The sequence below is a fragment of the Bubalus kerabau genome, chromosome 2 (assembly GCF_029407905.1).
Source record: "Bubalus kerabau isolate K-KA32 ecotype Philippines breed swamp buffalo chromosome 2, PCC_UOA_SB_1v2, whole genome shotgun sequence".
NCBI classification, from domain to species: domain Eukaryota; kingdom Metazoa; phylum Chordata; class Mammalia; order Artiodactyla; family Bovidae; genus Bubalus; species Bubalus kerabau.
In genome coordinates, this window is record NC_073625.1 from 73,551,993 (window position 1) to 73,579,570 (window position 27,578).

Genomic DNA, 27,578 nt, shown 5'->3' on the forward strand with positions numbered 1-27,578 from the left:
TTAATGCTTTATAATGAAAATAGCATATGCCATAGTGTTTCCCAGGTGTCTGTACAGTTGTTTTAGCAGGGCTGAAGTTCAACAAGGAGGACTAGTATCTAAATCTCAAGATGATCAACATCTGATGGCATGACACTTTTTTCCCATCTGCTTTCCCAGGGTGATAAAGACTTCCAGGGGAAAACTTATGGTGATTTCATTGATGTTGAAGACATGTGAGTGAGGCTTCCTCATATCAGTGTAGAAACAGTTTCAAATACTCATTGTCACTCTTGATTGATTCCCTAGTGAAATGCCCAATGGCTGGGCTTTAAAATATCAGAGTGGAAAGCACTCATTATGTGATAGCAGCAGATAACTTTTTCACTCAAGATTAAGATTCCCTTCCTCCCCTCTATTGATCCTCACTGCACAAGTCCATGAGCCTGTGGTGTTGGGAATGAGAATCCATCACCAGGTTCACAACTGATCGGTATGTTCGTTGATCTGTTCCTTTTTCATTAAATCTCTTAAACAAATAATCGCTTGAGTAGTCATAAAACAGAAGCAAGACACTGTGCAATGGGTTTCCCATGTCCCCATGTAGTGTGAATACTCAGCCTAGAGCATGAACTATAGAGTTTCTCTGGGTATGAGAAATCTACCAACATGGTCCACTTAAAATTAGACAACTAAAGTGAAAGCACTCTATTAAGTGCTTCGTAAAGATGAGGAGCATAGCAATGACCTGAGAATAACAAAGTCTTGCTTATTATAGGCTAATGGGTGTATTCATGCAGTAATAAATGGAAGTGAAAGTGAAAGAGTTAGTTCCTCCATCATGTCTGACTCTTTGTAACCCCATGGACTGTAGCCTGCCAGGCTCCTCTGTCCCATGGGATTTCCTAGGCAAGAATAATAAAGTGGGTTGCCATTTCCTTCTCCAGGGGATCTTCCCAATCCAGGTGTCAAACTCAGATCTCCCACATTGCAGGCACATTCTTTTTTTCTGACCCATCAGGGAAGCCTGTAGTAATGAATAGTCCATCAAAATTGGTACTTCTTTCTCAGTGCTAACTTTCAATATAAAAAATTAAACAGCAAAGATGTTAAGACAACTTTTATGGTGGGAAGGTTGAAGACTTATCTGATGTGAACAGGACTGGGTTGTATATGTGTGCTGTGTTGTGCTAAGTAAGTCTCTTCAATCATGTCCAGCTCTTGGCGACCCTATGGATTGTAGCCTGCCAGGCTCCTCTGTCCATGTGAATTCTCCAGGCAAGAATACTGGAATGACTTGCCGTTCTCTCCCTCAGGGGATCTTGCCAACCCAGGGACCTAGCCCACATCTCTTATGACTCCTGCATTGACAGTCAGGCTTTTTTTTTTTTTTTTTTATTACCATTAGTGCCACCTGGGTTGTGTATAGATTTACCTATAAGCACTAGACTGTGAAAAGAAGAGGCACATTCTCTAATTCCAATGTGGCCATTCAAAAGAATGATTTTCTGCTACTCTTTGAGAGTGGTGACCAGACTTGGATGTCAGTACTCATGCTTAGCAACAGCAAGATTCTGAATCATTGCCTGCCTCCACCATTGAGGGGCAAGAGCTCAGCAAGTTGAGAGTGCTGGCCAATGCACAAGTAGAAGAAAGTGCTTGAAGAGATTCTTGTGATGCTCTTCTCAGTTTGGTGGAGAGTCTGGGGTCATTGCCAGTGGATATTGAGACAGGGTGTCTGTACTCTTTGTTATTAATCGAATTGCTCTTTGAAGGAAAGGTTTGCTTTAGAAAGGATTCTGGTCTCTCATCAGCTAAGAAATACTGTAAAAACAATACAGCTGTACCAAAATAAACATATGAGGGGGGAAAATCAAGATTTCAGGCAGAGCAATTTTGAGTACATTGATTTTACTTGTATTAAATCCATTGATTCATTGTATTTTTATGAAGCATAAATTATATTTAGGGGTTTCCCAGTTGCCACTAGTGGTAAAGAACCCATCTGCAAACACAGGAGAGATAAGAGACACGGGTTCAATCCCTGGGTCAGAAAGATCTCCTGGAAAAGGAAATGGCAACTGATTCCAGTATTCTTGCTTGGAGAATCCCATGGACAGTGAAGCTTGGTGGGCTACAGTCCATAGGATCTCAAAGGGTCGGATATGACCCAAGAGACTTAGCAGCACACATGCATGATATGAAAAGAGAAGGCAATGGCACCCCACTCCAGTACTCCTGCCTGGAAAATCCCATGGACAGAGGAGCCTGGTAGGCTGCAGTCCATGGGGTCGCTATGAGTCGGATACCACTGAGCAACTTCACTTTCACTTTTCACTTTCATGCACTGGAGAAGGAAATGGCAACCCACTCCAGTGTTCTTGCCTGGAGAATCCCAGGGACGGGGGAGCCTGGTGGGCTGCCGTCTATGGGGTCACACAGAGTCGGACACGACTGAAGCGACTTAGCAGCAGCATGAAAAGAATGGGAGCGAGAAGAGGAAAAATATACTGCCTTCAAGAAATCTATACAATTTTTGATATAGGATACACACAAAATAAAGTATATAAATAATATTTTTTTATGTTGAGTGTATATATATACACACTCAACACAGATATAGCACCTAACTTAGCTATCTACCATATTGTGACTATCGTACATAGTGTTATAATGAACACAGCGGTACATATGTCTTTCCAGTTAGTATTTTCATTTCCTTCAGATAAACAAATGTATGTGAATGTAATGTACACATAGTGAATATAGCCAACAATATTATGTACCAGCTTTGTATGGTGACAGACAGTAACTGATCCATTTCATATTTGAGAAAATATCAAATCACTATTGATATACCTAGTAATATATACCTGAAAGTGATATAGCATTATATGTTAATTATAATTCAATAAAAATAGGGTCTCAAAATTAAGGATCTGTTTTCCTCATCTTGTATATAAGAAACATTACTCCAAAACATTCCTAAGCACAACCCAATTTCACTGAAATGCTATTGCTCTCTGAATCAGCAGGGTTGAGTAAGCCAAAGCACATAACAAACACAGCTTTTATAGAGTTCTCTCACAGTATGAAGAGAATGGGAAGCACTTTAGAAAATGTCTCTATAGAAGTCATTGATGTTATTTGGAACATGAGATAACCTTTATTCAACAGTCAGGTCTGCAGTCCTTGTAATATGAACATATTTAATTGTTTTAGTAAACAAAACCCATCTTCTTCCTAAAGTTATGGTTTATGTTTCAATACATGCTTAGAAAATTTGAATAATTTATTGCACAATGGTGAAATACTGGGGAAAACTTATTCCTACTACAGGTAAAGACTGAAATGAATAGTTCAGTCACTTTAAAACAGGACTCTTGGAATAAGAATTACTAGAACACATAAGAAAATCCTCCTCCTAAAGGGTTGATAATATAAAAAAAAAATTTCCAATCAAGAACTGGATTTTGGAGATGGGGTGGCAAAAAGTAGACTCACTTAGTAAGAAATACATTCACTTTGCAGTTAAAGAGTGAACGCTATTCTAGATTTATACTATCCTAAGTTTTGTAAAGTAAAAATATATTGCTGAGTTTTCTTTACTCTTTACCTCCAGTCAAGGATGGAAACTATGTAGATCCTTTTGGATAGCAAAACAAGCAATGTCTGGGCAGGGGGAGAGAAAGAAAGTATTAATCAACACAAAGAAAAATTCTTAACTATTCAAGATGTATGCCCCCATTTGTGGTATCCAGCTGTCAGCAGAAGAGCAAGTTCTTGGTGACTACGATATCCCTGAAGTAACAGTAATACATAAACACCTTGTCATTTATGTGGCAAAATAAATGTTATGTAAACCAGGAGTTAAAAGATCTTTGAAAGGAAGATTTTATGAACCCTCTCCTTTTAAGCATATAAGGTGGAAGAATCACCTCATTTTATAGATGAGTAAACTGAGGGCACATAGTAATTAAAATATTTTTCCCTCTTTTTGCACTCATGTGTGTGTGCTGAATCACATCAGTTGTGTCCGCTTCTTTGTGACCCTATGGACTGTAGCCCACCAGGCTCCCCTGTCCCATGGGATTCCCCAAGCAAGAATACTAGAGTGGGTTGCCATGCCCTCCTCCAGGGGATCTTCCTGACCCAGGGGTCAAACCCGCGTCTCTTACGTCTCCTGCAATGGCAGGTGGGTTCTTTACCACTAGTGCCACCTGGGAAGCCCCTTTTGCACTCATATATTCCTATAAACTAACAATATATGGATGATGGGGTAGTTCATCTCACATTCTGTGATCCCTCTCTGGACTAAGAAGAAAAGGATCTGAGACTATTTACCCATAGAGTACAACTAAAGTGACAAAAAGGGCCTTCTTTCATCTTACAACTGTACTCTGACTTAAGAGACTACCTACTGCAATGGAAAAGTCACTAAACACTGTCACCCAAAATTTGTTCTGCAGCACAATAATTGTGCCCACAGCCCCCTCCCCCCAACACTAGACTTCTGGTCAAACGTGTTTCAACAAGAATACATACTTTCATGAATGTTCACTGTGAATATTAGCATATTTGTGATAACATATGCATATATTTTCTTCTGTGGTTCAAGTTTCACCTGTGAGATTCAATGCAGCATTCACACAAACTAGTGATTTTTCCTTTCTATGACTTGTGCAATAAGCATATTTATCCCCTCACTCTCAGATCAATTCTTAGGCATTTTATCTTTTTAAATTGAATGTGGGCATACAGAGAATGCTGTCTTGATATAGAGTTTTATAAAAGCAACCTCTATTCTCTTACAGAATGATAAATTCAGAAATTTAATGCACAGATAAAGAAGCAGGCATTTTAAATATGCAAAGTATAACCATGTGAAACATTCTAATATTCATTCCCAACTGAATTCTCTGAACCAAAAAGAAATATTTTCCAATTTAATAGTTCATGTTACCCAAACGTTAGCTTGGCATTGGCAGATAGTTGGCAGTTTATGTAGAAAATAAGAAGCAGATCATTTCTGTTTGTTAGGCTTCGATTTCTGCCTGTGTGAGTTAAACCCTAAGAAAAGGCAGCAGTGCTCAGTATATGCATCTTGTAAACTTTTACATTGCAATTTCCTAGGGGCTCAGGTATTTATTACTGCTACAGTCAGTACTTAGTTACAAGGATATAATAACAGATAAATATAATAACAAATATATGTTGAACATTCACTATTATTAAAGCTATTATGGCTCACAGAAACAAATGGAAATACAAACCTCTGCATTATTTTTCTAACCACCATAACTAAAGAGACAGACTGCTCTTCAGTATGTGTGAAATTCCACTTTAGGTTCAAGCTACTACAATTTCACAGTTGAATCTTAAGAACTGTCACGGAGCCCCATTGAATAAATCTCATCTTTGCATGTGTTCAAGGTCACTATTGAATGTGACTGCGATGAGATTCGGCACCTCCGTTTATTTGTCAGGGACTGGGTTTTAAATTTGAACAGATTTTAACTGTGTTTATTCCATAGCAAGCTGGGGTGACTTCTGTCCTGACGACTTGTCATAACAAAATTTCCACTTTTAAAACACAGTCTTTCAGCAGTTCCACTCTTTGATCAGATTTCCAGTGTGGCATTCTGACAGATATTGAATTTATATCATGCCACATGAATACATAGAATACAGGTTTTCATTTTATGTGATTTCTTTCTGAGAAGATAATATAAACATTTATTCTATTAGAGTATATGTAAAATGCTCATTCAAAAATGAATCTTAATATCAGTTTCCAGGAATTTAGAATAGCATATAAAGAAAACTTTCTCACTCTGTGGTCAGAAAATGCTCTATGTCAGATATATACCAAAAGTCATTTCTTAACAGTACAATTGATGTAAACAAGACTGTCATTAAGAATAACTAGTATTGTAACATTTATTAAGCCCTACATTACTACTAAATACAATAAAACTTAAAAGGACAGTTTCCTTTTCAGTGTCAAACATTAAAGAATCACAATTTATTAATAATATTATGGCCAACATAATTTTATATATTATAATGTTGATTCCAATGAAGATGTCAATTCATACTGATTCTTATTCCTTTTTATGTGTTAGAAGGGCCTAGACTGTTGCTTTATGACTATGGCCTGGAAAATCCCATGGATGGAGGAGCCTGGTAGGCTGCAGTCTATGGGGTTGCTAAAAGTCGGACAAGACTGAGTGACTTCACTTTCACTTTTCACTTTCATGCATTGGAGAAGGAAATGGCAACCCACTCCAGTGTTCTTGCCTGGAGAATCCCAGGGACGGGGGAGCCTGGTGGGCTGCTGTCTATGGGGTCGCACAGAGTTGGAAGCGACTTAGCAGCAGCAGCAGCACTGCAATTACAAACAAAAAAAATATTCATTTCCTATTATCCATGGGGTCACTAGGAGTTGGACACGACTGAGCGACTTCACTTTTCACTTTTCACTTTCATGCATTGGAGAAGGAAATGGCAACCCACTCCAGTGTTCTTGCCTGGAGAACCCCAGGGACGGGGGAGCTTGGTGGGCTGCCGTCTCTGGGGTGGCACAGAGTCGGACACGACTGAAGCGACTTAGCAGCAGCAGCAGCAGCATTATTCATTATAAAGTTTTATGTTGAGCTAGTAAGTCAACAGTGAACTGATGAGTGAGAAATCAATAAACTCAGTGATTTCGAGCATTTTTGGTTGCATAGATAAGTAATAATAGAAACCATAAGTCATTTTCTATTGACACATTTTAAGAGTATTAGCTTCACCCTAATCTCTACTTTAGTAATTAAATAAGATATTGTTAGCTCAAAATGTCTCAATATGTACACTTAATTTCACATAACACATTTTATATCCCATATGCACTTATTCTGTGCAAGTTTGTGATTTTTGAGCTACATATCATAGGACCTAGAAAAGGGGATGATACTGGTACTTAAACAGCTTACAGTTTGCTGAGTGATAACTTAAAACTATAAAAACAATAATTCTTTCAGAATATACAGTACTAAGTCCCAGAAGTGTTGCACATATAAAATGCTTTGGAAGTGCGCAGAAAGAATTATTCCTAATTGATTTCAATAAAGCAAGAGGAATTATGGAGAAAGTGAACATTTAAGCACTGTATTAAAGGATGGTTTCAATCTATATTTAAGAGAAATATACAGAAATTTATCCCAGGCAACAGAAGTGGCATTGGTAAAGACATGGAAAAAGAAAGACATGGCACATATATGGGTAATCGTGTGTGTTCAAACTTAAGATGCACAGTAAAAGATAGATTTGAAAAGATATGTCAAGCTCTAGAAAAACAGAACAACACTGTAGGAAGAATTAACTTATTTACAAGGCCAGATTGCTGAAGAAGGAAAATCTGGGTAGGCTGTTCGACACAGTGGAAAGAGCACGGCGCTTGGAGCCAGAAGATGTGCGCTGCAGTCATCTCAGAGATACGGACAGGGCCCCTAACCTTTTCAATGCCTCAGTTCTGATCTGTAAAATAGAGCAACTCAGGACTTCCTGTGAGAGGTAATTGAAAGAATAAAGGTTTAAAGTTCTCTGAACATGGCATGAAGAAGATATATCTCAAAATGTATTAGAGCTTAGCCTTAAAACACTTAAACTGGCCTGTAGGGTATGGAATGACTGAATTTGGGTTCAGAAAGACGCCGGGGTTAATTGGTCCTAAGTCTTGGTGTTATAATGGAAAAAGAAAATAAAAATACTATTGTGTGTCTACAAAGCCTTTAGTCACTACAGTTTCATGTTATTTCAAAAGAGGTAATTTGTTATTAATTATATTTCATATATTGCCATTTGCAGTGTTTTACATATTTTACCGCTGAGCCACTGGGGCTCCCCAACAATGTTTGACATATTTTAAAAATATAAATTAGACTGTATTTGAGATTACCCCTCCTAGTGCCTCATGTTATTTGATCCAGCTTCAGAATGCATACTGAGCTCAGAACCGTGGTTGGGAGAAATGCCAAGAATGACCACATTCCTGATGACCCTGGCCAAAGCTATATGAATCAGGAAGAAAACTGATTATTGGGCAGCCAAATTATAGCATGAATAATAATTAATCAAGCTAGTAAGGGTATTTGTATTAATGTCAAATGTGAAATATAGAGCTGATAGGGGGAGAAGAGGGGCTTCCCAGGTTGTTCAATGGTAAAGAATGCCTGCCAATGCAGGAGCCACAGGAGATATGGGTTCGATCCCTGGGATGGGAAGAAGGAAATGGCAACCCACTCCAGTATCCTTGCCTAGGAAATCCCATGGACAGAGGAACTACAGTCCATGGATTAGCAGAGTCTGATATGACTGAGCTACTGAGCACACACATACGTATGGGGAGAAAAAGCAGAAAGAGAAAATAAAGACTAGGCTTGCTCATTTACATTAATGATTCAGTAGAATAAATATGGGGTTTCCCTGGTGGCTCAGTTGGTAAAAAATCCGATTGAGCCATCTGCAATGCTGGAGACCTGGGTTTGATCCTTGGATTGAGAAAATCCCCTGCAGGAGGGCATGGCAATCCACTCCAGTATTCTTGCCTGGAGAATCCCTGTGAACAGAGGAGTCTGGCAGGCTGCTGTCCATGGGCTTGCAAAGAGTTGGACACAACTAGGCAACTAAGCACAGCACAGAATAAAGATGAATGGAATTCTGGAAGTGAAGTCCCAAAGCTGTGTTGGACCTAGACATATCTCCAACTTTCTGAGCTGCATTTTCGGCAGGCCTTGTGACCAATAAGAATTGAGATTTCAGTATCATTACAGAGATAAGCTTTTTCTGGTTTTCTGTCAGGATTGGTTTCATGGATAACATTCTAGTCTTCTTTATGGCCATTGTGTTTTTTTTTTTTTCCAATAAAACCTTAAAGATTTTATATAACCTTAAATCTCCTTAGCAAAACAATGCAACCAACAGCAAAATTACAACTCTTTCAACAAAATCTATTCTATTACATATCGTGAGTGACAGAACTGTGATGTTACCAGAATTTGGATATAACCTGCATTTTATCTAATCAATGGGTAGACCCACTGAAGTACATGATGCATGCTAATATGATTTGTCATGTGAGTTGAAGTAGATCAAAATATGTAGCTTCTGTGGTATATAATTCTCTAAGAATTAATATGGTTGTTCAGTGGATTCACGTAAGAGGATTTGCTCTACATTTGCTTTCAGAAATGTACATATCAGGGTCTCTCAGTATTGTAATGCATAACTCTAAACCTTCAATCTTTTGAGTGCACAGAATCAGATAGCTTCAGTTCTTAAATACCATATTTGATCAAATCTAATGTTGCCATCATTTGCAAGATAGAGTATGTATGTATGTCCTTCTCAAATTCACCACAGCCGAATATGGTTGTGAAAGCCATCTTATTTCAGAAATGTTACTATGTGAAAAACTGTATATCTTAGAATTGTTGGAAAGTATGTAAATAAATCATCTAGTTACTCAACATGTTCATTCTGATGATGATTAAAAAATACTCATCACAAAGAATGGACAAGTTTTCTTGTCCATTCAATATAAAATTAGTAAAACAGTATCATTTCTACTATTAAATGAATGTTACTTCCTACTTCTACTGATAGTTTTTGTCAGATTATTCATATTTTAATAAAATTTAGAACATATACTTTAATTTCCACTAAACTATAATCAACTCACTCTGCTCCATATATAAAATTTAGACAGTCTCTTTTACAACTATTGTTTATCTCACTTATGTGTTACTATGGACTCAGTTATCTCTTATGTTGTATAGAAAATTAATCATTGTGCACAAAGATTTTGTCACTTAAGCATTCCCATAATTCTTTAACCACTGTCCATGACTTTTAACTCAAAGAGTTTCAATGATTCATTTTCCTTTTATGGTTAGAGAAACAATAAAGTTTCTACAGTTGAATTTAAGCTGTTTTATTCTATAAAAAATGAAATAAAACTATAGAGTTTTTGCCTCTCTTGATACCTGGTACTATATCTGTATGATACCAAATTTTAAGAAATTTCAATATTTCAACAATTGACACAAGAAACACTAACTTCAATAGGAGTTTTCTTAATTTGAAAAGGGAAAACAGTTTTTATTCTAAAAAATTTGAAATCTTGAAACAGAAAAAAAAAATAGTCCACAATGTCAGAAGATATTACAATAAATAAAGCAACTCAATTTTCAAGAAGTATCTTTGTACATACCTTAATCATACTATTAAGAGGATCTTTCTGACTAATGTTTAGTCTAGTTTGGAACTCAGTTATCTGTATACATAGAGAGAAAATCATGTGGATTTAAAAAGGTATATTCTCTGTCATCTTCATTCACTTCGACTTTAAATTTATTATTCACATATGACTTAGTGGCTGTAAAATCTTCAAATACAAAATGTAAAAGAATCACTTTGCTGCAACTTTGTCTTTATTTCCTATTAGACTTGAAAAGACAGTATTTTTTTTCTATGAAATGTTTTTCAGAGCACTCAAGCCAGTGACAGTATGACAAATGAGGGAAAGATACACAGCTCTGTTAAATCTCATCTTTGATAAGCAATCCGTGGGACTCATGGTTTGAATCTATAAACTTCAACAGACTTCAAATTCTTCATTCAAGCATTCAATGTTGATTCATTGTTACTTAGTTATTACATAATAATGAGGCTGATTAGAAGAGCCTGTCAAATCTGTGAACTGTTTGTGTGAATTTCCAGCTAACATAGTCTAGTATTAGCTCTAAGTAAACTGGTGCTTAGGGAGAAATATTGCTGTATTTTCATATTTAAACTACATTAGGTATGTTAATATTGCTTCAAATTATATAATCATACTTTTCTGCTAAAGTATGGTCTTGGGTTAAATTAAAACTCTATAATACAATCAAATATAATTTCAAATAAATTTATATTACTGTGTTATCACATTAGGATAACATATGCAGAAGAAAATGTACAGAACACCTAAGTTATACATCTTTCAAAATACCATTTTCCCCCCTTTGAGTGAAACATTTGTTTGGCACACAACACAGGAAATTGATATCTAATCACAGACCATTAATACACCTAATTTGTCATACTATGTTTAAATTATACAATGTTCAAGTACCAAATGAAAAGAAATTTTGAGCAGATACATGGATTTCAAAGTACTACAGTTTAATGCTTAATGACATGGACCTCCTGAAAGATAGATAAGGCTTAGAGGAAGATTGTAAGATACCTCTTAGAATAAGAGACATCTAAGCTGAGTCTTGTGACAATGGGGTTATGGTAAGATATTCAAGGCAGAGTATCAGGTTATGTGAAGCCCTAAAAGTGAGGAACATAAAGTTGGGATTGAGAGCTTTCATCAGTGTACCGCTGTTGGAGTTTGGATTGAAGGCAAGAGTGAAATGTGAGGATGTAGATTTAAACATAGATGAGATCAGGACATTGTAAGTCATGCTATGGATGGTAAATTTTATCCCTAAAGTTCCAAGAGGCCAGTAAGTGATTTTGAACAGGAAAGTAACTTGGTTGGACTTATAGTTTTAGAAGACTGCCTGTGACATTATTTGGAGAATGAGTTGAAGTTAAACAAGACAGATGGCAGGTTGCAGTAAATCCAAGTGAAAAATGATAAAAGACAAACAAACAACAGTGTGGATGAAGAGAAAAGAGGTTTGGGCCATTGTGTTCAACAACAGCTAAATGAGGACTGCAGTGATACAAATCACTGGGGTTTAGAAGATTCCCACTTGTCTATTAGACATAAAATGCCTGAGGTGAGAACAAAGGGGTAGACAGGAGACAGCACAAAGATTATCCCTATCATCTCAGGGTTATTTGTTGAGCTCCTGAGGACCAACGTCATTTCTGTATGATTAGAATTAATAACCCTGAGGTGACAACTGGCTTTACTTCTTAACTTCCCAATCTAAAGCTTTATACATGTGGCCTCCATAGATAAACTCAGCTATTAATCTTTATACTTTGATAGATAGCTACTTCTTGTCAGGAGGTTCAGTGACAAAGGTCAGAGGTCAAAATGTCCTATCTGAATATAGTCTCTGAACTATGTCATGTGCTGTTATCATAAGATGTCACTTAGCCATAAGTGAAACATACTTTTGGCACTTTATTTTTTCCTAAAATTATCCTCATCTGTAATGTGGCAAACATTTCACATATGTATGTATATATGTATACACACACACACACACACACACACACACACACACAAAAGGAATAAAAAAAAACAGAAAAATAGCACAGGAGAAGACATAAAGATTTGAATATCCATTACTATTTTTTAGTATATAACATCTAAAGATCATCTGACAAAGGGTGCTAGACTGAAATATGTCCAAGACAACAAATTTAAGACTAGTTGAATGCTCTTCTGAGTTAATCGATGAATATATTCAATGAATATTCAGTTTAATTAAATAGTAATGGGATGCAAACAAAACAGTCATGCAATCAAAACAACAAACACTGTTTCAACAGATTCCTGAACTGGTTATTTTTAACATGCCAAATTTATTTCTCATTGGTTTTTTCAGTATAATGTGGTAAGTAAACACCTCCACATTTACACTGAATTTTTCATAGTAACATAAGGTAATATTAATTTCAAAAAGCAAACCAAATAAAAAGCTAACCAAATGAAAAACAAACCTCTACTGGGTTTTGCCCTTCCCATGTACCTCAAATAGTTTATTTCTATACAAATATCTGTAGCAGATTGGTGATAAATGAATTATAGAAACGTTGATATATTTGAAGAAATTCACTTTAAAATTAAGAGTTATAAAAGTATTTGAGATTGTATTCCCAGTATCCAATTTATTTCATCAGTATGTGGTATCTCATGGTTCAGACATTTTCACCTGGGAACATAAATGTGGCTACAGTGAATTACTATACTTGATCATCTATGAGGACATGATCGTCTATGAGCAAGAGATTGTCCCTGGACATTTCACATCCTTTTCTTTTTGGTATTGCTTATTCTGTTCTATTGTAACTCCCTTCCACTTGTAGCACACAAATCTGATCTTGAAACTAAAATTGACAACAGGAAGTTTCATAAAAATGATGCAGATAAATGAGTTCATGGTTTCTTAACAAAAGAGATGAATGTGAATTATAAATGATGAATGTAATCAGAAATACTTCAAAAAGCAAGTCCATCCATTTATGCCTACTGTCTTGCTTATTCTTCAGTGTTTACCACTTATACTTTTGGTGATAGTAATTTATTTCGTTGGCACTGAAAGTCATTTTGGTGATAACTGTGCTTATACCACATGGCTTTTTACTATCTTTATTCAAAAAATAGCTAGGCTTGTCATAGACTTTCTGTAAATATAATGCAAATTATTGAATAAAGTAGAAAAATAGCAAAAATCAGTAAAATCTGTTAAAATAGCCAATAAGAAAGAAATTACTATTTGCAATTTAGAGCTTAATCATAAAACTTAAAAAATGTCATTGTAGAAAATGAAATCATTTTTGTTCATATTATAAAATTACTTACTTTTTTCATACATTGCACAATACAATTTTACATAAAAAACACCTCATATCAAAGTAAAATATATGAATTAAGCTTATATTTAATTTTTGGCAGAAAACCAGGTTTGTCTTGATTTGATGACATTTTAAAAATTAAGATTTACTTTATAAATATTTATTTCATAATATAGATCTTAGAAAATCAATAGTGAACTTTGAAATAAAAATTATACAATGGAATGTCATTCAAAAGATACATGTGACATAGAAAAAATAATGAAAAGTGGTAAGAATTGGCAAGGACTCCAATTTCACAGTAAACACACTTAAGTGGAAAATTGTCCTTATATATAAAAATATAAAATTCAGGCTTTACAACCACAGTGGATAAGGCAAAACTGAAAAATACACTTTTTCCTGCAATTTTTCATGTGACATGGCACATTTCTAGTAGAACTCCGAGGTTTCTGTGGTGAACTGATTCTGCCAAACTTCCTTTTACACCAGGTAGTCTATCCCTGGGGTAGCATAGAACATGTGGGTTTTCAGTATGGAGCATGCTTCACGGCAATGCATGCTACTGTACTTCTTATAAGAAACAGTAATCATATGTCATTCTGTGATCTACTGCTGTGTTTTGCTACTGGTTTCATAAATAAAGTTGAGAGGTCATTTCCACCGTAAATTTCTGTTTGTCAGATATCTTCAGTCAAAAGAAAATATGTATTGCAAGATGGAAGGCCAAAATTAAACACAATTTTTCCACCAAGGTGATCTTTTATATATCTAATGCTGGTCAATGTAATTGTGAAATTAAAGACTGTATCAAAATTATTTCTGTTATAATTTTGCTAACTTATGTGTTTTCAGAAAGCATGTAATCAGTTACCTTTGTGAGAGATTTTACAAAATCCTTTTTTGGATAAAAAAATGCTGCTTTGTATAAGAGTACAAATTCACTTAAAATAGAATGCCAGAGATTTGAGAACACTGACATAGTAGTAAATTAACTGCATATTTCATGCTTTTAAATTTAACAACTACAGATATTTATCAAGTGATATTAGTTTGTATATAGAAAAAATAATGCCCTGGTAATATATCTGATGGCAAGCATAGTCAATGGGATAGAATTCATATCATTTGCTAGGTTTCCATCAATAAAGATGATAAAACAGTTGTCAAGTAAAATGCTAGCTCATGAACTTCAAGTTTCTAAAAATAATGATTAGGTTCATGTTAACTTATTTATGTTCCATAATATTTTTAAATTAACCCAATCAAAACCAAATCCAATAGAAAATTGCAGAGCTTTAGACACTAAGTTGGCTCCAACTACAAAATTTAACTGCTAGAAGAGATAGAGAAATTCTATTTTCAACTCCTCGAGTCCAGCCTATCAAGATATTGGATTAGGATCCCTGTTAATGGTAGAGAAGAGCATTCCAAGTCATCTTGCTCTCCACCACTAAGAACGAGAATATGAGAGGCACAGAGTATGGTGGGATGAGCAAAATCTCAGCTATTGATATCAGAAAGACTCATTACATTTCACTGCTCCACCTCTTCTCCATGTGTCTTGGAAAGTGACGTATTGTTTAACTTCAGTTTCCTCAAATGCAAAATTGAGAGACTAATACTTAATACATAGAAGAATGTGGAAAATTAAATTTGAAACTATATATAAAATGCCTCTTGGAACACATGGCAAGCGATTGGAAAAAAATGCTGATAATAGTTATTAATATGATGACCCTAAAGTGAAAAATTTGAGGTGGGTGAAGTATCGGGTCACAAAGCCACACCTGTTCAAATCTGCTTTATGTCTTTAGAGATAGATCTTGGAGAATAAATCTGGAAATTACTTTATATCAAAGACTGTAACATACAATGAAAACAGCAAAAAAGGAAAGACACATCCAAGACAAAATGGAACTCAGGAGACTGAAAATTCATTCTGTGCTCTGCTCAGAAAATGTCACATCTGTTGAGAAGTCCCGAAAGGCTGGACAAGCTCCTGAAAACTTTGTATTTTCCTACCAGCCACCATATGGGCTTCCCAGATAGCTCAGTGGTAAAGAATCTGCCTGCCAATGCAAGTGATGCAGAAGATGCAGGTTCAATCCTTGGGCCAGAAAGATCCCATGCAGGAGGAAATGGCCACCCACTCCAGGATTCTTTCCTGGAGAATGCTCATGGACAGAGGAACCTGGTAGGCTACAGTTCATGGGGTTACAAGAACACGTTCACAGCACACCAGCCAGCATAAAGCACTGCAGTTAGGCTGCGCTCATAATCAAACCACATCTGTTACAACAACTTTCCCATTGCTAGTAGAAGACATCAGGGGAAAGGAAAAAAAAAAAAATCATGGGACCACTTTGATATGGAGCTATCTTGGAATTTTTGCTGAAGTGACAATATTTCCTCCAAATTCTGCTTAATTCTAGAGTGATTAAAGTCAGAAGACATAAGAAAAAACTGAAAAAAGTGCTACAACAAAGAACTCTTATAGAAATATTTGACTTGGGCCCTTGTCTCTTGTTCCTTTTAAACAAACATGAACCCTTGGGTTTTCCTTTTGAGTATTAAAAGTATTTGAAGTTGTCATCAAAACATTACAGTACTGGCACAAAGACAGAAACATAGATCAATAGAACAAAATAGAAAGCCCAGGGATAAATCCAGGCACCTATGGACACCTTATCTTTGACAAAGGAGGCAAGAATATACAATGGAGAAAAGACAATCTCTTTAACAAGTGGTGCTGGGAAAACTGGTCAACCACTTGTAAAAGAATGAAACTAGAACACTTTCTAACACTATACACAAAAATAAGCCCTAAATGGATTAACGATCTAAATGTAAGACCTAAAACTATAAACCTCCTAGAGGAAAACATAGGCAAAACACTCTCGGACATAAATCACAGCAGGATCCTCTATGACCCACCTCCCAGAGAAATGGAAATAAAAGCAAAAATAAACAAATGGGACCTAATTAAACTTCAAAGCTTTTGCACAATGAAGGAAACTATAAGCAAGATGAATAGACAGCCTTCAGAATGGGAGAAAATAATAGCAAATAAAGCAACTGACAAATAATTTCATGTCAATATATGGCAAAACCAAAACAATATTGTAAAGTAAATAAATAAATAGAACTAAAAAAAAAAAGAAAAAAATAATCTCAAAAGTATACAAGCAGTTCGTGCAGCTCAATTCCAGAAAAATAAACAACCCAATCAAAAAATGGGCCAAAGAACTAAATAGACATTTCTCCAAAGGAGACATACAGATGGCTAACAAACACATGAAAAGATGCCCAACATCACTCATTATCAGTGAAATGCAAATCAAAACCACTATGAGATACCATCTCACGTTGGTCAGAATGGGTGCTAGCAAAAAGTCTACAAACAATAAATGCTGGAGAGGGTGCAGAGAAAAGGGAATCCTCTTACACTGTTGGTGGGAATGCAAACTAGTACAGCCACTATGGAGAACAGTATGGAGATTCCTTAAAAAGCTGGAAATAGAACTGCCATACGAACCAGCAATCTCACTGCTGGGCATACATACCAAGGAAACCAGAACTGAAAGAGACATGTGTACCCCAATGTTCATCGCAGCACTTACCATAGCCAGGACATGGAAGCAACCTAGATGTCCATCGGCAGACAAATGGATAAGAAAGCTGTGGTACATATGCACAATGGAATATTTCTCAGCTATTTAAAAAAAATGCATTTGAATCAGTTCTAATCAGATGGATGGAACCAGAGCCTATTATACAGAGTGAAGTAAGTCAGAAAAACTCCAATACAGTATATTAATGCATATATATAGAATTTAGAAAGATGGTAACGATGTCCCTATATGCCAGACAGCAAAAGAGACACAGATGTTAAGAACAGACTTTTGGACTCTGTGGGAGAAGGCGAGGGCAGGATGATTTGAGAGAATAGCAATGAAACATGTATATTACCATATGTGAAACAGATCGCCAGTCCAACTTCGATGCATGAGACAGGGCACTCAGGGCTGGTGCACTGGGATGACTCTGAGGAATGGGATAGGGAGGGAGGTGGGAGGGGGGTTCAGGATGGGGAACAGTACACCCATGGCTGATTCATGTCAATGTATGGCAAAAACCACAACAATATTGTAAAGTAATTAGCCTCCAATTAAAATAAATTAATTAATTAAAACAAAAGTGAAGTCAAGAGAGCACTCTTCAGCTCTCAGTTTATTCTTTTTAAAAAACATTTTTTAATATTTATCTTTAATTGGAAGATAATTGCTTTATAATATTGTGTTGGTTTCTGCTATACATCAACATGAATCAGCCATAGGTATACATATATCCCCTCCCTCTTGAAACTCCTCTTGAACAACAAAACAAATTGAATAACAATGAGTAACAAAAGAAAATATTTTCTCTTGTGTAGAGTGATCAGGAACAGCTTAACCATGTTAGTTGAATCAACTTAGATCATAATGTTATCCACTCTAACTTAAGTCTAATCATGTAGCATCAAATATTTCACAGCAGACCCTAACAACTACACATTTGGAAAAAAATATGTAAGTAGACAAATAGAAAAACAAAAGAAGTTATAATATGCATTCATTTTTAAGGTCATCTATTTCACTAATGAAACTAACCTAGTAAATATATTTGCCAGATCTGGATTTAATGGAATATAAAAAATTAGAGCTATTTGGTTTAAACAGACTGACAATAATCTTCATGCCCTCTAACACAAACCATAATGAAAAGGGGAACTATTTACCCTCTTTTCTCATCACTAATTTGGAAGTTCTGAATATTGAAAAAAATAACTGTGCTCATGTGATATTTTCTGCAACTGTCATTAAATGATATGTACCTGGTGTTCTTACCTCTTTCAAGTGTATTGACAAACTAAATTGATTATTTTGGTCCTACTTAAAGTCTTTTCATTAAGGCCATGAATTATTATAACTTCTTAAAAAGCTAGGGCAAAGGATTTGATGCCCTTCCTTTTAATGTGTTTCATTCAGAATTTTTAAATTAAGAAATTGATCAACTATTTCTTCCTACGAAAGTGTGACTTTTATTCATATGAAGAGAAAGTGAAAGTGAAGTCGGTCAGTCGTGTCTGACTCCTTGCGACCCCGTGGACTGTAGCCCACCAGGCTCCTCGGTCCATGGGATTCTCCAGGCAAGAATACTGGAGTGGGGTGCTATTTCATATGTCTACATAAATATATTTTAGACATTAAGTGGCCCAGGACTTCTTTCATAGGTAATGAAAATGCTTTTGTTAAGTGTAATGTCTGATGCAGCGAACATAAATCTGATTCATTATATTGTGAATGGTCAACAATCCCATCTCTATATATAAATACGCTTTAGAAGGTAGACCAACTCAGATGATATTACTATTTTAAAAAGGAACAGAGTCAACCTACAGTTAAACATAAATAAAATCTGTAATTCATGCACTAAAAATCAACAAAGATAAATCATTTCTTGTCAGTCAGAAAGGTAAAGACAAGAAGATGGACTTACAGAAGGACAAAAGGAAAATTGATTTGAATGTCTTAATGAACCATAACCGAATCATTCTATTTCAAGCCTTCAGACAATTAGAAAGTGAAAAAGTTGGATTTGGTGATTGGTGATGCCTGAACTTCAATTTCAGTGTTGACTAGCCCATAAATTTTTTTCTCCTCTATTTTCTACATGAAAAACTCAGACCAATTGCATAACTTTTTTCTAATCTTAACTCTAGCTTTCTCTCTGACTCATCATTGAATAAATAGGGGGGTCCATGGACCAACTTTAGGACGATTTCTCATCCCCTTGAAATTGTATGTAAAATTGTAAAAATTCATGCCTGAACATCCTTTGTTTAAAAAAACACAGTTTCTAGAATTTAATTAGCATCGATCCCTGCCCCCAAAAGGCAAGAAGTTGAAATGACTTGCCATGTCACTGCAAAGTAAACTTTAAGATATCCCAAACAGGGATTTGCTTTTTAAATTAAAATGGTTATGAATATAGCATATTTAATTACTATTGTTTTATATTCTGAGTTTTACAAACAGAAAGTCCAGCTACAAATTTAGAAAAGGTATTTGCAATACTTAAAATACTTTTATTTTATGTTTTAACTCAACTTTTTGAACAGTATGACACATTAAAAGAAGTTAGGCCACATACCTAGCTATTACATCTTTCAGAAGAATGTGGTATCACATTTTATTTTATTTTAATACTTTATTGGAATATAGTTGATTTACGATATTGTGTTAGTTTCTGCTGCACAGCAAAGTGAATTAGTTATGCATATGCACATATCCACACTTTTTAAGGTTCTATTCCCATATAAGTCATTACAGAGTATTAAGTAGAGTTCCCTGTGCTATACAGTAGGGCCTTATTAGTAATCTATTTTATATAAAGGAATGTGTTCATGTCAATCCTAATCTCCCAGTAGTATCACATTTTAAGTTTGCTCTCAATAGCCTTGCGTTTGGAGATCTATAAATTCTTCTCTTCTTTATTAACCAGGTTAAACCCCCAACACACACACTCTCACACTGTCTCTCTCTCACACACACTCACACATCCACACACCTTTTGAAAGAAAACAATGCATATTGGGATAGCTGGGCACCCTTTTGATTGAAGTATTAATCAAATATTTTAGTTTATTTACACTATTTACTCAGCAAAGTCCAAAATTTTTAAAAGGTTGGTTTCTTTTGCTGACAATTTATTAAATATATAGTCTATCAAGCTGATAAAACTAATTCTGAGTCAAAAGCATTTTTATTAAAACTAGGGACTAACATGAATTGAAAAAGGTTGTGGAAGCTTAAGCCAGCAAATATAAAAAGCACTACTAATAGCCTTTCATTATATGCTGACAAGGGATTAAACCATTAAAATTGTCATAGGATAATAATTCAATTTATAGTAGAGTCTTCAGCCTTATTTTTATATTTTTAAATTATTATATTTCCATATCTAGAGTATATTCAGTGTTACTGTATGAACTCAAGTCATTTAAATGCCCATGTTTCAATGTTTACACGTACAATATTTTGCCCAACAAAAATCACTTTTTTAAGGTGCAACAATTTAAAGTAAAATAGGTCAATGAAACCAAGGAAAGAACTGGAAAATACTAATAAGATCAAACCAATTCACCTGAATCATCTCTTGTACATAGATACTTCCCGAAGGTCTGCAGTACCAGACTTCTGGAGGTAAGCTGAAAGCTGAGGAAGCAGCCAAAAACGATGGCAAGTATCCACCTCATGACTGCTTAACTAGATTCACTGTTTAAATTTTCTATTTTCTATTACCTCTACAGAACTGAACTACTGAAATGTGTGTGTGTGTGTGTGTGTGTGTGTGTGTGTGTGTGTGTGTGTGTCTTGTGTGCCTGTGGGAGTAAACCTGATTGAAAATTACAGTTAATAGGATTATAATATGCAAAATCTATTATCTGATTGCAGCTATTTTTACATCCACCTGTAGTCTCCGAGAAAGAAAGTTTTCATTTTTTGATCAAAGTCATGAAGCTAACAAACTGCGGATTACTAGAAGCTCTCACATCATCAAATATTGATTGCCATAACACATCAAAAAGGCAAATATTGAAACTGACTAATAAGTGAAGAATGGACAGCAGAATATGACTAAGCGAGATCAGAGCACTTGTGTGTAAAATTAAAGAAAAATAATGATAAAAATCTCACAAAAGTAAATTAAAATATTATGAAAAGAGTGAAAGTAAATAATTATAAAAATACAATGATAAAAAGACAAAATGTATATAATAAGCTCCACACATTGCTTTTGATTAAGAAAATATAACTATATAGTAATAAAATAACTTTAGACAGAATCAACACTGTGTTTTGCATTAGTTTATAATGTTCTTTATTACAAACTATTAGTACTAGTATGTGCCTTACATTTAAAATTACACTGCTGATTATCGTTAATTCACACTACCCTTTGAAAATAAAGTGATTCATCTTAGAATAATTTGAATCAAAGGAAAATTTAGATTTGATTATTATAGTGCAAACCCATGATGAGTTACTTCTCTGGCCTTGAATAGAACTGAGTGATAACTGTCAGTAGAATTCCTAGCTATAAATTAAAGAAGATTATAATAGTGCTGAAATAAAAGCAGTCAAGCAGAATCTTGTTTCATAAATAGTACCACAAGTGGAGGGCTAATATCACATGTATATTATTGTTATGTCTGCAGTGTTGGGTGATAACGATTTTGACTGTAATTCATGGTGTGTTTTAGGTTGTAGAAGCAATAAAATATTGATCATAAGCATGTCCAGCCATTATTCAGAAGATTAGATCAATTTATGAGAGGCAATAATGTGTAAATGAGTGACCTTCCAATGGCCAAAAGTAATTCCAAGGTAAAACTACCATCTATCTAGGGCTCCAGATGAAACCTAAGTTACTAAAAGTCAGATATTGGAATAATATATAGTTTTGAGCTCAAATCATATAATAAGTTATTTGGGAACCATTACTCTATAAATATAGCATCAAATATGTTGCCAATCTTTGATAGCATGTGTAGAAAGTTAAACATGATAGACTATTTTTAAAGATAAATACCTTTTAAAACTCAAAGGGGAATATAAAGCTAATAAGCTATCTCATTTAGTGCAATTCAGATTCAAATAGTAAATTTATAAAAAGAAGCAGTTTTCTAAAATTATGAAAATAAATGGAAAAGTTGATTTAGAAAATATACTACTATTATTTCATTTACAAAAATGGAAGAAGACGGCACTTACTTTCAGAAAATAAAGTGATACAAATGCCCCCAAACATGTTTTGGTTTAGCAAAAATTTCAGTTTAAATTGGTTCATTACACAGTAGACTATTGTAAATTAAAATTAATGCACATGTCTATGTGATGCATGCTCAATTATTAAGCCTTAATGGAAGGACAGCCAACTTACTTCTAGTAACAACACTATGATACCTGCTGACAAAATTCATTGTATATTCTGAAAAAATCATAGAAAGTATTTTTGTAGCCTTTCCAAGTTTAACATGATTTTTGAGCCTTTTGTATTGATACCAGAGATTTAACGGCTTAATACAAGTTAACAGATTAAAAAAAAGGGGACGGGGGGAGAATCAAAGGCACACGTTTTCACATGAAAATAAAATTGTGAAATAAAATGTGTCACTCATTTTAAAGTAATTTTTGATAGAAAAAGCAAATGATATACTAATATATGTCAAATAGCATATGTTTTAATATAACTTTTTAATGTCCAACATATGCTATTTGACATATATTAGTATATCATTTGCTTTTTCTATCAACTTGGAAAGCCTACAAAAGGCTAAACATGTAATGTTCAATGAAAAATCCTACTGTGTATCAGTATGTGTATTTATAATGCACTCACAACACAACCCTTGTTTGATTGGATGAAACATGTTAATTTGATCCATATAATCATAAATATTGAACTAAATATTTGTGACATAATTCTAGAAATGTTAAGTCACAGCTGTTTGATAAATATATTAACATTGCTATGGTTGAATTTTTAAAATGACTTAGAAAATATATGATTAGATAAGGAAAATTCTATACAATGAAAGTTTATTATGATTATAAAATTTTAGCTAAAGCTATGCTGATAGTTTTTTCTAAAGTTGTTATGAAATGGTATCTGAGGGAAAACACATACTATTCTGAAATGATAAAATGCTATCTTAAATTAAACATAAAGTATTTTAAGGCATGTGTATATTATAATCTCAATTATAATACCCATTGTCCTGCTAAAGAAGAGGTAGTAAAATAAAGAAGTAGTAAAAGAAAAGAGTAAAAATAGAAACACAAAAGTAGGTTTCTAGACAAGAAACACAAAAATCAAGTAAATCCAGTTAAAAATATGAAACATGATCTTTTTTTTTTTTTCCCCCTAGCAGAAAAGAGACAGATTTATTCCAGGAGGGGATCTTTCACCTTTCTAATATACTATGTACCTGGCATTAGATGTATCAAACAAGATTGGAAAATCCTTTGTGACATACTGAGAGATACAGAATGGACTGACATGGGATGGACAATATCATCATGAATTTTGGAGTCAGACAAACCAAGGCAGTTCAAATCCTGGTTCTGCCAGTTGTTACAAAGAAATTAATTCTCTTTCATAAAAAGTTTTCAAACACTGAATGAAATCAGTGCAGAGAGAGCACAAAGTGAGTGCTCAAGTAGTGATATCCATTGATGATAAACATTATTTGTTACTCATGAATTAAGGACACAGTAAACTAGATAAATTATAGTCTTATATTTATTATTAATGTATAAAGTTTGTGTATAAGATTTATCAATTGCCAATGTCTAAGCAGTGTAACCATGAAGAGAGGTTATTCATGGAAGTGTTCTTTTAGAAAAATGTCACAAAGTTGTCATTTAATTATTACTATGAAATTATTGATAATTTAAAGAAAAATGACAAATTACCAACACATTCAATCAAAATCAGCTTTTAGTTTTCATTTCAAATATTTATTTCTGTAAACCACTCAAATAATCTTAGTCACCTCATTAAAATTACCTTAAATCCTCACTAAATAATTTTCAAAGTATATTTTATCAATCAAAAATCCAATATAGAATAAACACCGATCACATAGCAAATTCTACTATATAAAGACCAGATGAAGAGTAACACACTGTCCAAATATGTTATGGGATTTGGCTTTGTTGGGTTAATTTAACTTACAGTGGAAATAAAAATATAATATGGAAGCCCCATTATATATATATGTATGTGTGTATGTATACATGTATATATACTTACGCCTAATGTTATAAATGTAATAGAATATATATTATATAACATATATATTATATTATGCAGGAACACTGAGCAAAAAATGAGGACTATCCAGAGAAACCTGAGACATATGTTCATTTGTTTCCACTGAGTCCATAGGATTTTTTTTTTTGTACTACAAGAATTGTATAACAGATAAGCCTTGTCCCACCCCCGCCTTTTTTTTTGTTGTTGTTCAGGTAGTTATGTTGAATCATTCCTCATACGCTTTGTTGTCACATGACTTGGCTTTTCATGTAATATGATACATTTATAATATATAAAATAACATTTTTAGGTCAATGTTTTATGATTTTAATACAGCATTTTCTATATTTTAGCTGAATGAATCAAACTGGCTCTTGTAATTCTAATTTTCCAAATGATTTGTGCATTTTGATACACTCTATTCATCCATGTTACTGCCTGTTTTTGTGTATTGCTCTCTAAACACTTTTTTCAGCATTGATTGAAATTTGACAACTCTAGTTATTTCAACTAACTATATTAATTAATACTTTCATATTTAACTATACTTTTCTTCCTCTTCTAGTGGCCATTCAATTAAAAATGGTATTATTTTCTAATTTTTATAACTAATAGGGTCATAAAAATTTAATTAAGTCAATTGAAAGTCTACCAAGCAAATAATTATTGTAGTCATCTTCATTTTTACTTTTTATTACCTACTTTAATCAATCAGACTATATTTATAAATCAAAGATCCTCCTATACTGTGTTTTCTTCCTTTCTATTAATAATATTTAAGTTTTGTGGATCTGTGACTTTTACATCAATTAGACCACTCAGGTTAACCACATAATAAATTTAGCTAAAAAGGGCCATTCTTGATAAATTATAGTTTCTTTCCATCCATTAAAATCAAAGTGTATTATGATATACCACAAAAGGGAATCAAATTTTGTTTCAATAATTAAACTACTCCAGAACTGACATGGACTAAACACAAATAGCTACACATTGATAAACAGACATAATAAAACTAAAAAAATTATCTCCTACCAGACAGCATTTGACTAAACTTTTCTTTGTCCAATTCTAGTCAATATTTCAAAGTTGCATTGTATGCTTCTCTAGCTTTTTTAGACTAGTAATTTTCAAAGTTTTTTTGCAACTAGTATATATTTTATGTCTTTCTGTGTTTCTTAACGAGGAAATGCAAAATGATACAAATGGTATATGTGTATAGTTTTCTTGTTGTAAAACACTTCACTAAAAAGCAGTACAAAATTATGAAACTCCTATCACCAAGATACCTGAGAAAATAAATGCTAACTTCTGAGCACCCTTCTGGTTGTTTCATGGCATACTTTCAAAAACTAGAAATCTGGGTGACATATTTATAACTTTAAAATACTCATTGTATTAAAGAATCCACTAATAATTAGAACAAACTCACCACTCTAGTCTGAAAATATGTCACAGTGCACAGTACAAGCATTCACAGCGGTCACTTTCCCCTTGCTTGCCCTAAAGCATTACTGTTTGAGTTGGACTGTCTAATATTTATGACTTATTCTTATATATTTATAAGCCAAACTTGTACATAGTCTGTTCAATTTGCATTCCTTTCCTTTTTTTGTAATTAAGTTGTGTCACATCATCATCTGGGCTTAAAATCATCTGATAATTTTTCATTCATCTATATCACCTGGACCCTTCATGTAGGGCTTCTCTTCTGGCTCAGTGGTAAAGAATTCATCTGCCAATGCAGGAAACTCAGGTTTGATCCCTGGGTCAGAAAGATCCCTTGGAGAAGAAAATGGCAACCCATTCCAGTATTCTTGCCTGGGAAATCCCATGGACAGAGGAGCCTGGCAAGCTACAGTCCATGGGGTGGCAAAGAGTGGACACAACTTAATGACTAAACAACAACAGCAGCAACCCTTCGTATTCCAAAAACTCACTAGCAACACATGTTTTCAAATGACAGTAGCTACTATTCACTGGGCGCCCTCTATAAATGAGATATTGTATTAGATACTTCACAGTTTTTATGTAACCTTTACAATTGCACTACAAGGTAAATATTATTTTATTTAAAAAACAAAACGAACCAAAAAACCACTCTGCATGTTCCCCAAATTCACACATTTCATACAGAATCCAAATAAGCTTGACACTAAATCCAATGCTTTGTTTAATATCATCTAGCTTATTTACTACAATAAAGCAATCTGTTAAAATGATTGATTCCTACATATACTTGATAAATCTAACAAAAATGAAATAGGAAAAAAGGCAGCTCTTCTTGAAAGAGGCAGAATGACACAGATGGAAAATGAATTGAGAGAAAGATGAAGTTTAAACCTGTGGTTGAAACTTTAAAAAACCATCTACCTTATAATGATTCCATGTGTTAGTCATTCACTCATGTCCAACTCTTAGTAATGCCATGGACTGTAGCCCACCAGGCTCCTCTGTCCATGGGATTCTCTAGGCAAGGATACTGGAATGGGTTGCCAATTCCTTCTCCAGGGGATCTTTCCAAGCCAGGGATTGAACGCAGGTCTCCTGCATTGCCAGAGAAGGCAATGGCACCCCACTCCAGTACTTTGCCTGGAAAATCCCATGGATGGAGGAGCCTGGTAGGCTGCAGTCCATGGGGTCGCTAAGAGTCGGACACGATTGAGCGACTTCACTTTCACTTTTTACTTTCATGCATTGGAGAAGGAAATGGCAATCCACTCCAGTGTTCTTGCCTGGAGAATCCCAGGGACGGGGGAGCCTGGTGGCTGCCGTCTGTGGGATCACACAGAGTCGGACATGACTAAAGTGACTTAGCAGCAGCAGCAGCTCCTGTATTGCAGGCAGATTCATTATCATCTGACCCACTAGGGAAGCCCTTAAAAATCAACTTCCAGACATTCCCAGAGGGTGTGGAACTGCTTCCTTGTACACCCAGAGCACGTTAACCAATTTGACCCATATGAACTTGTTCTACCTAAATAACACTTCTGAATTTTCTCTCCTGTCTCCACGAAACTATTGGTTTCTTAAAGAAGTCTTTCCTTTTCACATAAATTTTCTCTGGTCTTTCTTTTCAAACTTAATTTTGTTTCTCCTTTTTCTAGCTGCATTTAATATTTTACAATTATAAAAAATCATTTAGTGATGACACAGACTATTATTTC

General features: G+C 34.5%; 1 protein-coding gene and 1 long non-coding RNA gene across 2 annotated transcripts in view; one reads left to right on the forward strand and one right to left on the reverse strand.

The window, feature by feature from the left end:
• LOC129643395 (uncharacterized) overlaps positions 1-20,792 on the forward strand; it is a 37,175-nt gene extending 16,383 nt beyond the window's left edge. Inside the window, exon 3 of the long non-coding RNA XR_008710284.1 lies at positions 20,756-20,792. This is a non-coding gene — a long non-coding RNA (uncharacterized LOC129643395). The remainder of the gene's footprint in view (positions 1-20,755) is intronic.
• Positions 1-27,578, reverse strand: part of ROBO1 (roundabout guidance receptor 1) — a 1,262,210-nt gene that overhangs the window by 1,093,884 nt on the left and 140,748 nt on the right. The gene's annotated exons all lie outside the window — the stretch shown is intronic.